This window comes from Phyllobates terribilis, unplaced genomic scaffold (genome assembly GCF_046119375.1).
Source record: "Phyllobates terribilis strain yellow unplaced genomic scaffold, ASM4611937v1 Scaffold_9__5_contigs__length_417890890, whole genome shotgun sequence".
NCBI classification, from domain to species: Eukaryota; Metazoa; Chordata; class Amphibia; order Anura; family Dendrobatidae; genus Phyllobates; species Phyllobates terribilis.
The window spans coordinates 266,220,513-266,233,603 of record NW_027362769.1 but is presented as its reverse complement, the minus strand read 5'-3'; positions in this window follow the sequence as shown (position 1 = coordinate 266,233,603).

The following is a 13,091-nucleotide window of genomic DNA, read 5'->3' as shown; positions in this document are numbered from 1 at the left end:
GCCCAATGAGTCCTTGATTTTTATTCATTTTCAGCCAATTTTCTGGATTTTTGAAAAATTCACTTTTTTGTGAAAATATCCACTAAATGAGGGAATAATATGTGTGAGGGTACCCCAGGAGTGTTCCAAATGTGTGTGGGTAGAATATATATCCCACGGGGGTAAAATTGAAAAAAGTTGAAAAAATTTTTTTTTTGGACTTAGTCATTTTTCCGGCGTTTATCAGACTTTCAGATAGGGCAAATGTCAGTAAGCGTTCCGATTTCAGTTCCAGAGCGATTCGCCCAATGAGTCCTTGATATTTAGTGGTTTTCAGCCAATTTTCTGGATTTTTGAAAAATTCACTTTTTTGTGAAAATATCCACTAAATGAGGGAATAATATGTGTGAGGGTACCCCAGGAGTGTTCCAAATGTGTGTGGGTAGAATATATATCCCACGGGGGTAAAATTGAAAAAAGTTGAAAAATTTTTTTTTTTGGACTTAGTCATTTTTCCGGCGTTTATCAGACTTTCAGATAGGGCAAATGTCAGTGAGCGTTCCGATTTCAGTTCCAGAGCGATTCGCCCAATGAGTCCTTGATATTTATTCATTTTCAGCCAATTTTCTGGATTTTTGAAAAATTCACTTTTTTGTGAAAATATCCACTAAATGAGGGAATAATATGTGTGAGGGTACCCCAGGAGAGTTCCAAATGTGTGTGGGTAAAATATATATCCCACGGGGGTAAAATTGAAAAAAGTTGAAAAAAATTATTTTTTGGACTTAGCCATTTTTCCGGCGTTTATCAGACTTTCAGATAGGGCAAATGTCAGTGAGCGTTCCGATTTCAGTTCCAGAGCGATTCGCCCAATGAGTCCTTGATATTTAGTCGTTTTCAGCCAATTTTCTGGATTTTTGAAAAATTCACTTTTTTGTGAAAATATCCACTAAATGAGGGAATAATATGTGTGAGGGTACCCCAGGAGTGTTCCAAATGTGTGTGGGTAGAATATATATCCCACGGGCTAAAATTGAAAAAAGTTGAAATTTTTTTTTTTTTGGACTTAGTCATTTTTCCGGCGTTTATCCGACTTTCAGATAGGGCAAATGTCAGTGAGCGTTCCGATTTCAGTTCCAGAGCGATTCGCCCAATGAGTCCTTGATATTTATTCATTTTCAGCCAATTTTCTGGATTTTTGAAAAATTCACTTTTTTGTGAAAATATCCACTAAATGAGGGAATAATATGTGTGAGGGTACCCCAGGAGAGTTCCAAATGTGTGTGGGTAGAATATATATCCCACGGGGGTAAAACTGAAAAAAGTTGAAAAAAATTTTTTTTTTGGACTTAGTCTTTTTTCCGGCGTTTATCAGACTTTCAGATAGGGCAAATGTCAGTGAGCGTTCCGATTTCAGTTCCAGAGCGATTCGCCCAATGAGTCCTTGATATTTAGTCGTTTTCAGCCAATATTTTGGATTTTTGAAAAATTCACTTTTTTTGTGAAAATATCCACTAAATGAGGGAATAATATGTGTGAGGGTACCCCAGGAGAGTTCCAAATGTGTGTGGGTAAAATATATATCCCACGGGGGTAAAATTGAAAAAAGTTGAAATTTTTTTTTTTTTGACTTAGTCATTTTTCCGGCGTTTATCAGACTTTCAGATAGGGCAAATGTCAGTGAGCGTTCCGATTTCAGTTCCAAAGCGATGAGCCCAATGAGTCCTTGATATTTATTCATTTTCAGCCAATTTTCTGGATTTTTGAAAATTTCACTTTTTTGTGAAAATATCCACTAAATGAGGGAATAATATGTGTGAGGGTAGCCCAGGAGAGTTCCAAATGTGTGTGGGTAGAATATATATCTCACGGGGGTAAAACTGAAAAAAGTTGAAAAAAATTTTTTTTTTGGACTTAGTCTTTTTTCCGGCGTTTATCAGACTTTCAGATAGGGCAAATGTCAGTGAGCGTTCCGATTTCAGTTCCAGAGCGATTTGCCCAATGAGTCCTTGCTATTTAGTCGTTTTCAGCCAATATTTTGGATTTTTGAAAATTTCACTTTTTTGTGAAAATATCCACTAAATAAGGGAATAATATGTGTGAGGGTACCCCAGGAGAGTTCCAAATGTGTGTGGGTAAAATATATATCCCACGGGCTAAAATTAAAAAAAGTTGAATTTTTTTTTTTTTTGGACTTAGTCATTTTTCCGGCGTTCATCAGACTTTCAGATAGGGCAAATGTCAGTGAGCGTTCCGATTTCAGTTCCAGAGCGATTCGCCCAATGAGTCCTTGATATTTAGTCGTTTTCAGCCAATATTTTGGATTTTTGAAAATTTCACTTTTTTGTGAAAATATCCACTAAATGAGGGAATAATATGTGTGAGGGTACCCCAGGAGAGTTCCAAATGTGTGTTGGTAGAATATCTATCACACGGGGGTAAAATTGAAAAAAGTTGAAAAATTTTTTTTTTTGGACTTAGTCATTTTTCCGGCGTTTATCAGACTTTCAGATAGGGCTAATGTCAGTAAGTGTTCCGATTTCAGTTCCAGAGCGATTCGCCCAATGAGTCCTTGATATTTAGTCGTTTTCAGCCAATTTTCTGGATTTTTGAAAAATTCACTTTTTTGTGAAAATATCCACTAAATGAGGGAATAATATGTGTGAGGGTACCCCAGGAGTGTTCCAAATGTGTGTGGGTAGAATATATATCCCACGGGGGTAAAATTGAAAAAAGTTGAAAAATTTTTTTTTTTGGACTTAGTCATTTTTCCGGTGTTTATCAGACTTTCAGATAGGGCAAATGTCAGTGAGCGTTCCGATTTCAGTTCCAGAGCGATTCGCCCAATGAGTCCTTGATATTTAGTCGTTTTCAGCCAATTTTCTGGATTTTTGAAAAATTCACTTTTTTGTGAAAATATCCACTAAATGAGGGAATAATATGTGTGAGGGTACCCCAGGAGAGTTCCAAATGTGTGTGGGTAGAATATATATCCCACGGGCTAAAATTTAAAAAAGTTGAAATTTTTTTTTTTTTTGGACTTAGTCATTTTTCCGGCGTTTATCAGACTATCAGATAGGGCAAATGTCAGTGAGCGTTCCGATTTCAGTTCCAGAGCGATTCGCCCAATGAGTCCTTGATATTTATTCATTTTCAGCCAATTTTCTGGATTTTTGAAAAATTCACTTTTTTGTGAAAATATCCACTAAATGAGGGAATAATATGTGTGAGGGTACCCCAGGAGAGTTCCAAATGTGTGTGGGTAAAATATATATCCCACGGGCTAAAATTAAAAAAATTTTAATTTTTTTTTTTTTTGGACTTAGTCATTTTTCCGGCGTTCATCAGACTTTCAGATAGGGCAAATGTCAGTGAGCGTTCCGATTTCAGTTCCAGAGCGATTCGCCCAATGAGTCCTTGATATTTAGTCGTTTTCAGCCAATATTTTGGATTTTTGAAAATTTCACTTTTTTGTGAAAATATCCACTAAATGAGGGAATAATATGTGTGAGGGTACCCCAGGAGAGTTCCAAATGTGTGTGGGTAGAATATATATCACACGGGGGTAAAATTGAAAAAAGTTGAAAAATTTTTTTTTTTGGACTTAGTCATTTTTCCGGCATTTATCAGACTTTCAGATAGGGCAAATATCAGTGAGCGTTCCGATTTCAGTTCCAGAGCGATTCGCCCAATGAGTCCTTGATATTTAATCATTTTCAGCCAATTTTCTGGATTTTTGAAAAATTCACTTTTTTGTGAAAATATCCACTAAATGAGGGAATAATATGTGTGAGGGTACCCCAGGAGAGTTCCAAATGTGTGTGGGTAAAATATATATCCCACGGGGGTAAGATTGAAAAAAGTTGAAAAAAATTATTTTTTGGACTTAGCCATTTTTCCGGCGTTTATCAGACTTTCAGATAGGGCAAATGTCAGTGAGCGTTCCGATTTCAGTTCCAGAGCGATTCGCTCAATGAGTCCTTGATATTTATTCATTTTCAGCCAATTTTCTGGATTTTTGAAAAATTCACTTTTTTGTGAAAATATCCACTAAATGAGGGAATAATATGTGTGAGGGTACCCCAGGAGAGTTCCAAATGTGTGTGGGTAAAATATATATCCCACGGGCTAAAATTGAAAAAAGTTGAATTTTTTTTTTTTTTTGGACTTAGTCATTTTTCCGGCGTTTATCAGACTTTCAGATAGGGCAAATGTCAGTGAGCATTCCGCTTTCAGTTCCAGAATAATTCGCCCAATGAGTCCTTGATTTTTATTCATTTTCAGCCAATTTTCTGGATTTTTGAAAATTTCACTTTTTTGTGAAAATATCCACTAAATGAGGGAATAATATGTGTGAGGGTACCCCAGGAGTGTTCCAAATGTGTGTGGGTAGAATATATATCCCACGGGGGTAAAATTGAAAAAAGTTGAAAAAATTTTTTTTTTGGACTTAGTCATTTTTCCGGCGTTTATCAGACTTTCAGATAGGGCAAATGTCAGTAAGCGTTCCGATTTCAGTTCCAGAGCGATTCGCCCAATGAGTCCTTGATATTTAGTGGTTTTCAGCCAATTTTCTGGATTTTTGAAAAATTCACTTTTTTGTGAAAATATCCACTAAATGAGGGAATAATATGTGTGAGGGTACCCCAGGAGTGTTCCAAATGTGTGTGGGTAGAATATATATCCCACGGGGGTAAAATTGAAAAAAGTTGAAAAATTTTTTTTTTTGGACTTAGTCATTTTTCCGGCGTTTATCAGACTTTCAGATAGGGCAAATGTCAGTGAGCGTTCCGATTTCAGTTCCAGAGCGATTCGCCCAATGAGTCCTTGATATTTATTCATTTTCAGCCAATTTTCTGGATTTTTGAAAAATTCACTTTTTTGTGAAAATATCCACTAAATGAGGGAATAATATGTGTGAGGGTACCCCAGGAGAGTTCCAAATGTGTGTGGGTAAAATATATATCCCACGGGGGTAAAATTGAAAAAAGTTGAAAAAAATTATTTTTTGGACTTAGCCATTTTTCCGGCGTTTATCAGACTTTCAGATAGGGCAAATGTCAGTGAGCGTTCCGATTTCAGTTCCAGAGCGATTCGCTCAATGAGTCCTTGATATTTATTCATTTTCAGCCAATTTTCTGGATTTTTGAAAAATTCACTTTTTTGTGAAAATATCCACTAAATGAGGGAATAATATGTGTGAGGGTACCCCAGGAGAGTTCCAAATGTGTGTGGGTAAAATATATATCCCACGGGCTAAAATTGAAAAAAGTTGAATTTTTTTTTTTTTTGGACTTAGTCATTTTTCCGGCGTTTATCAGACTTTCAGATAGGGCAAATGTCAGTGAGCGTTCCGATTTCAGTTCCAGAGCGATTCGCCCAATGAGTCCTTGATATTTAGTCGTTTTCAGCCAATTTTCTGGATTTTTGAAAAATTCACTTTTTTGTGAAAATATCCACTAAATGAGGGAATAATATGTGTGAGGGTACCCCAGGAGTGTTCCAAATGTGTGTGGGTAGAATATATATCCCACGGGCTAAAATTGAAAAAAGTTGAAATTTTTTTTTTTTTGGACTTAGTCATTTTTCCGGCGTTTATCCGACTTTCAGATAGGGCAAATGTCAGTGAGCGTTCCGATTTCAGTTCCAGAGCGATTCGCCCAATGAGTCCTTGATATTTATTCATTTTCAGCCAATTTTCTGGATTTTTGAAAAATTCACTTTTTTGTGAAAATATCCACTAAATGAGGGAATAATATGTGTGAGGGTACCCCAGGAGAGTTCCAAATGTGTGTGGGTAGAATATATATCCCACGGGGGTAAAACTGAAAAAAGTTGAAAAAAATTTTTTTTTTGGACTTAGTCTTTTTTCCGGCGTTTATCAGACTTTCAGATAGGGCAAATGTCAGTGAGCGTTCCGATTTCAGTTCCAGAGCGATTCGCCCAATGAGTCCTTGATATTTAGTCGTTTTCAGCCAATATTTTGGATTTTTGAAAAATTCACTTTTTTTGTGAAAATATCCACTAAATGAGGGAATAATATGTGTGAGGGTACCCCAGGAGAGTTCCAAATGTGTGTGGGTAAAATATATATCCCACGGGGGTAAAATTGAAAAAAGTTGAAATTTTTTTTTTTTTGACTTAGTCATTTTTCCGGCGTTTATCAGACTTTCAGATAGGGCAAATGTCAGTGAGCGTTCCGATTTCAGTTCCAGAGCGATTTGCCCAATGAGTCCTTGCTATTTAGTCGTTTTCAGCCAATATTTTGGATTTTTGAAAATTTCACTTTTTTGTGAAAATATCCACTAAATGAGGGAATAATATGTGTGAGGGTACCCCAGGAGTGTTCCAAATGTGTGTGGGTAGAATATATATCCCACGGGGGTAAAATTGAAAAAAGTTGAAAAATTTTTTTTTTTGGACTTAGTCATTTTTCCGGCGTTTATCAGACTTTCAGATAGGGCAAATGTCAGTAAGCGTTCCGATTTCAGCTCCAGAGCGATTCGCCCAATGAGTCCTTGATATTTAGTGGTTTTCAGCCAATTTTCTGGATTTTTGAAAAATTCACTTTTTTGTGAAAATATCCACTAAATGAGGGAATAATATGTGTGAGGGTACCCCAGGAGAGTTCCAAATGTGTGTGGGTAGAATATATATCCCACGGGCTAAAATTGAAAAAGTTGAAATTTTTTTTTTTTTGACTTAGTCATTTTTCCGGCGTTTATCAGACTTTCAGATAGGGCAAATGTCAGTGAGCGTTCCGATTTCAGTTCCAGAGCGATTCGCCCAATGAGTCCTTGATATTTATTCATTTTCAGCCAATTTTCTGGATTTTTGAAAATTTCACTTTTTTGTGAAAATATCCACTAAATGAGGGAATAATATGTGTGAGGGTACCCCAGGAGAGTTCCAAATGTGTGTGGGTAAAATATATATCCCACGGGGGTAAAATTGAAAAAAGTTGAAAAAAATTATTTTTTGGACTTAGCCATTTTTCCGGCGTTTATCAGACTTTCAGATAGGGCAAATGTCAGTGAGCGTTCCGATTTCAGTGCCAGAGCGATTCGCTCAATGAGTCCTTGATATTTATTCATTTTCAGCCAATTTTCTGGATTTTTGAAAAATTCACTTTTTTGTGAAAATATCCACTAAATGAGGGAATAATATGTGTGAGGGTACCCCAGGAGAGTTCCAAATGTGTGTGGGTAAAATATATATCCCACGGGCTAAAATTGAAAAAAGTTGAATTTTTTTTTTTTTTGGACTTAGTCATTTTTCCGGCGTTTATCAGACTTTCAGATAGGGCAAATGTCAGTGAGCATTCCGCTTTCAGGTCCAGAATAATTCGCCCAATGAGTCCTTGATTTTTATTCATTTTCAGCCAATTTTCTGGATTTTTGAAAAATTCACTTTTTTGTGAAAATATCCACTAAATGAGGGAATAATATGTGTGAGGGTACCCCAGGAGTGTTCCAAATGTGTGTGGGTAGAATATATATCCCACGGGGGTAAAATTGAAAAAAGTTGAAAAAATTTTTTTTTTGGACTTAGTCATTTTTCCGGCATTTATCAGACTTTCAGATAGGGCAAATATCAGTGAGCGTTCCGATTTCAGTTCCAGAGCGATTCGCCCAATGAGTCCTTGATATTTAATCATTTTCAGCCAATTTTCTGGATTTTTGAAAATTTCACTTTTTTGTGAAAATATCCACTAAATGAGGGAATAATATGTGTGAGGGTAGCCCAGGAGAGTTCCAAATGTGTGTGGGTAGAATATATATCCCACGGGCTAAAATTGAAAAAAGTTGAAATTTTTTTTTTTGGACTTAGTCATTTTTCCGGCGTTTATCAGACTTTCAGATAGGGCAAATGTCAGTAAGCGTTCCGATTTCAGTTCCAGAGCGATTCGCCCAATGAGTCCTTGATATTTAGTGGTTTTCAGCCAATTTTCTGGATTTTTGAAAAATTCACTTTTTTGTGAAAATATCCACTAAATGAGGGAATAATATGTGTGAGGGTACCCCAGGAGTGTTCCAAATGTGTGTGGGTAGAATATATATCCCACGGGGGTAAAATTGAAAAAAGTTGAAAAATTTTTTTTTTTGGACTTAGTCATTTTTCCGGCGTTTATCAGACTTTCAGATAGGGCAAATGTCAGTGAGCGTTCCGATTTCAGTTCCAGAGCGATTCGCCCAATGAGTCCTTGATATTTATTCATTTTCAGCCAATTTTCTGGATTTTTGAAAAATTCACTTTTTTGTGAAAATATCCACTAAATGAGGGAATAATATGTGTGAGGGTACCCCAGGAGAGTTCCAAATGTGTGTGGGTAAAATATATATCCCACGGGGGTAAAATTGAAAAAAGTTGAAAAAAATTATTTTTTGGACTTAGCCATTTTTCCGGCGTTTATCAGACTTTCAGATAGGGCAAATGTCAGTGAGCGTTCCGATTTCAGTTCCAGAGCGATTCGCTCAATGAGTCCTTGATATTTATTCATTTTCAGCCAATTTTCTGGATTTTTGAAAAATTCACTTTTTTGTGAAAATATCCACTAAATGAGGGAATAATATGTGTGAGGGTACCCCAGGAGAGTTCCAAATGTGTGTGGGTAAAATATATATCCCACGGGCTAAAATTGAAAAAAGTTGAATTTTTTTTTTTTTTGGACTTAGTCATTTTTCCGGCGTTTATCAGACTTTCAGATAGGGCAAATGTCAGTGAGCGTTCCGATTTCAGTTCCAGAGCGATTCGCCCAATGAGTCCTTGATATTTAGTCGTTTTCAGCCAATTTTCTGGATTTTTGAAAAATTCACTTTTTTGTGAAAATATCCACTAAATGAGGGAATAATATGTGTGAGGGTACCCCAGGAGTGTTCCAAATGTGTGTGGGTAGAATATATATCCCACGGGCTAAAATTGAAAAAAGTTGAAATTTTTTTTTTTTTGGACTTAGTCATTTTTCCGGCGTTTATCCGACTTTCAGATAGGGCAAATGTCAGTGAGCGTTCCGATTTCAGTTCCAGAGCGATTCGCCCAATGAGTCCTTGATATTTATTCATTTTCAGCCAATTTTCTGGATTTTTGAAAAATTCACTTTTTTGTGAAAATATCCACTAAATGAGGGAATAATATGTGTGAGGGTACCCCAGGAGAGTTCCAAATGTGTGTGGGTAGAATATATATCCCACGGGGGTAAAACTGAAAAAAGTTGAAAAAAATTTTTTTTTTGGACTTAGTCTTTTTTCCGGCGTTTATCAGACTTTCAGATAGGGCAAATGTCAGTGAGCGTTCCGATTTCAGTTCCAGAGCGATTCGCCCAATGAGTCCTTGATATTTAGTCGTTTTCAGCCAATATTTTGGATTTTTGAAAAATTCACTTTTTTTGTGAAAATATCCACTAAATGAGGGAATAATATGTGTGAGGGTACCCCAGGAGAGTTCCAAATGTGTGTGGGTAAAATATATATCCCACGGGGGTAAAATTGAAAAAAGTTGAAATTTTTTTTTTTTTGACTTAGTCATTTTTCCGGCGTTTATCAGACTTTCAGATAGGGCAAATGTCAGTGAGCGTTCCGATTTCAGTTCCAAAGCGATGAGCCCAATGAGTCCTTGATATTTAATCATTTTCAGCCAATTTTCTGGATTTTTGAAAATTTCACTTTTTTGTGAAAATATCCACTAAATGAGGGAATAATATGTGTGAGGGTAGCCCAGGAGAGTTCCAAATGTGTGTGGGTAGAATATATATCCCACGGGGGTAAAACTGAAAAAAGTTGAAAAAAATTTTTTTTTTGGACTTAGTCTTTTTTCCGGCGTTTATCAGACTTTCAGATAGGGCAAATGTCAGTGAGCGTTCCGATTTCAGTTCCAGAGCGATTTGCCCAATGAGTCCTTGCTATTTAGTCGTTTTCAGCCAATATTTTGGATTTTTGAAAATTTCACTTTTTTGTGAAAATATCCACTAAATGAGGGAATAATATGTGTGAGGGTACCCCAGGAGTGTTCCAAATGTGTGTGGGTAGAATATATATCCCACGGGGGTAAAATTGAAAAAAGTTGAAAAATTTTTTTTTTTGGACTTAGTCATTTTTCCGGCGTTTATCAGACTTTCAGATAGGGCAAATGTCAGTAAGCGTTCCGATTTCAGCTCCAGAGCGATTCGCCCAATGAGTCCTTGATATTTAGTGGTTTTCAGCCAATTTTCTGGATTTTTGAAAAATTCACTTTTTTGTGAAAATATCCACTAAATGAGGGAATAATATGTGTGAGGGTACCCCAGGAGAGTTCCAAATGTGTGTGGGTAGAATATATATCCCACGGGCTAAAATTGAAAAAGTTGAAATTTTTTTTTTTTTGACTTAGTCATTTTTCCGGCGTTTATCAGACTTTCAGATAGGGCAAATGTCAGTGAGCGTTCCGATTTCAGTTCCAGAGCGATTCGCCCAATGAGTCCTTGATATTTATTCATTTTCAGCCAATTTTCTGGATTTTTGAAAATTTCACTTTTTTGTGAAAATATCCACTAAATGAGGGAATAATATGTGTGAGGGTACCCCAGGAGAGTTCCAAATGTGTGTGGGTAAAATATATATCCCACGGGGGTAAAATTGAAAAAAGTTGAAAAAAATTATTTTTTGGACTTAGCCATTTTTCCGGCGTTTATCAGACTTTCAGATAGGGCAAATGTCAGTGAGCGTTCCGATTTCAGTGCCAGAGCGATTCGCTCAATGAGTCCTTGATATTTATTCATTTTCAGCCAATTTTCTGGATTTTTGAAAAATTCACTTTTTTGTGAAAATATCCACTAAATGAGGGAATAATATGTGTGAGGGTACCCCAGGAGAGTTCCAAATGTGTGTGGGTAAAATATATATCCCACGGGCTAAAATTGAAAAAAGTTGAATTTTTTTTTTTTTTGGACTTAGTCATTTTTCCGGCGTTTATCAGACTTTCAGATAGGGCAAATGTCAGTGAGCGTTCCGATTTCAGTTCCAGAGCGATTCGCCCAATGAGTCCTTGATATTTAGTCGTTTTCAGCCAATATTTTGGATTTTTGAAAATTTCACTTTTTTGTGAAAATATCCACTAAATGAGGGAATAATATGTGTGAGGGTACCCCAGGAGAGTTCCAAATGTGTGTGGGTAGAATATATATCCCACGGGCTAAAATTGAAAAAAGTTGAAATTTTTTTTTTTTTGGACTTAGTCATTTTTCCGGCGTTTATCCGACTTTCAGATAGGGCAAATGTCAGTGAGCGTTCCGATTTCAGTTCCAGAGCGATTCGCCCAATGAGTCCTTGATATTTATTCATTTTCAGCCAATTTTCTGGATTTTTGAAAAATTCACTTTTTTGTGAAAATATCCACTAAATGAGGGAATAATATGTGTGAGGGTACCCCAGGAGAGTTCCAAATGTGTGTGGGTAGAATATATATCCCACGGGCTAAAATTGAAAAAAGTTGAAATTTTTTTTTTTTTGACTTAGTCATTTTTCCGGCGTTTATCAGACTTTCAGATAGGGCAAATGTCAGTGAGCGTTCCGATTTCAGTTCCAGAGCGATTCGCCCAATGAGTCCTTGATATTTATTCATTTTCAGCCAATTTTCTGGATTTTTGAAAATTTCACTTTTTTGTGAAAATATCCACTAAATGAGGGAATAATATGTGTGAGGGTACCCCAGGAGAGTTCCAAATGTGTGTGGGTAAAATATATATCCCACGGGGGTAAAATTGAAAAAAGTTGAAAAAAATTATTTTTTGGACTTAGCCATTTTTCCGGCGTTTATCAGACTTTCAGATAGGGCAAATGTCAGTGAGCGTTCCGATTTCAGTGCCAGAGCGATTCGCTCAATGAGTCCTTGATATTTATTCATTTTCAGCCAATTTTCTGGATTTTTGAAAAATTCACTTTTTTGTGAAAATATCCACTAAATGAGGGAATAATATGTGTGAGGGTACCCCAGGAGAGTTCCAAATGTGTGTGGGTAAAATATATATCCCACGGGCTAAAATTGAAAAAAGTTGAATTTTTTTTTTTTTTGGACTTAGTCATTTTTCCGGCGTTTATCAGACTTTCAGATAGGGCAAATGTCAGTGAGCGTTCCGATTTCAGTTCCAGAGCGATTCGCCCAATGAGTCCTTGATATTTAGTCGTTTTCAGCCAATATTTTGGATTTTTGAAAATTTCACTTTTTTGTGAAAATATCCACTAAATGAGGGAATAATATGTGTGAGGGTACCCCAGGAGAGTTCCAAATGTGTGTGGGTAGAATATATATCCCACGGGCTAAAATTGAAAAAAGTTGAAATTTTTTTTTTTTTGGACTTAGTCATTTTTCCGGCGTTTATCCGACTTTCAGATAGGGCAAATGTCAGTGAGCGTTCCGATTTCAGTTCCAGAGCGATTCGCCCAATGAGTCCTTGATATTTATTCATTTTCAGCCAATTTTCTGGATTTTTGAAAAATTCACTTTTTTGTGAAAATATCCACTAAATGAGGGAATAATATGTGTGAGGGTACCCCAGGAGAGTTCCAAATGTGTGTGGGTAGAATATATATCCCACGGGGGTAAAACTGAAAAAAGTTGAAAAAAATTTTTTTTTTGGACTTAGTCTTTTTTCCGGCGTTTATCAGACTTTCAGATAGGGCAAATGTCAGTGAGCGTTCCGATTTCAGTTCCAGAGCGATTCGCCCAATGAGTCCTTGATATTTAGTCGTTTTCAGCCAATATTTTGGATTTTTGAAAAATTCACTTTTTTTGTGAAAATATCCACTAAATGAGGGAATAATATGTGTGAGGGTACCCCAGGAGAGTTCCAAATGTGTGTGGGTAAAATATATATCCCACGGGGGTAAAATTGAAAAAAGTTGAAATTTTTTTTTTTTTGACTTAGTCATTTTTCCGGCGTTTATCAGACTTTCAGATAGGGCAAATGTCAGTGAGCGTTCCGATTTCAGTTCCAGAGCGATGAGCCCAATGAGTCCTTGATATTTAATCATTTTCAGCCAATTTTCTGGATTTTTGAAAATTTCACTTTTTTGTGAAAATATCCACTAAATGAGGGAATAATATGTGTGAGGGTAGCCCAGGAGAATTCCAAATGTGTG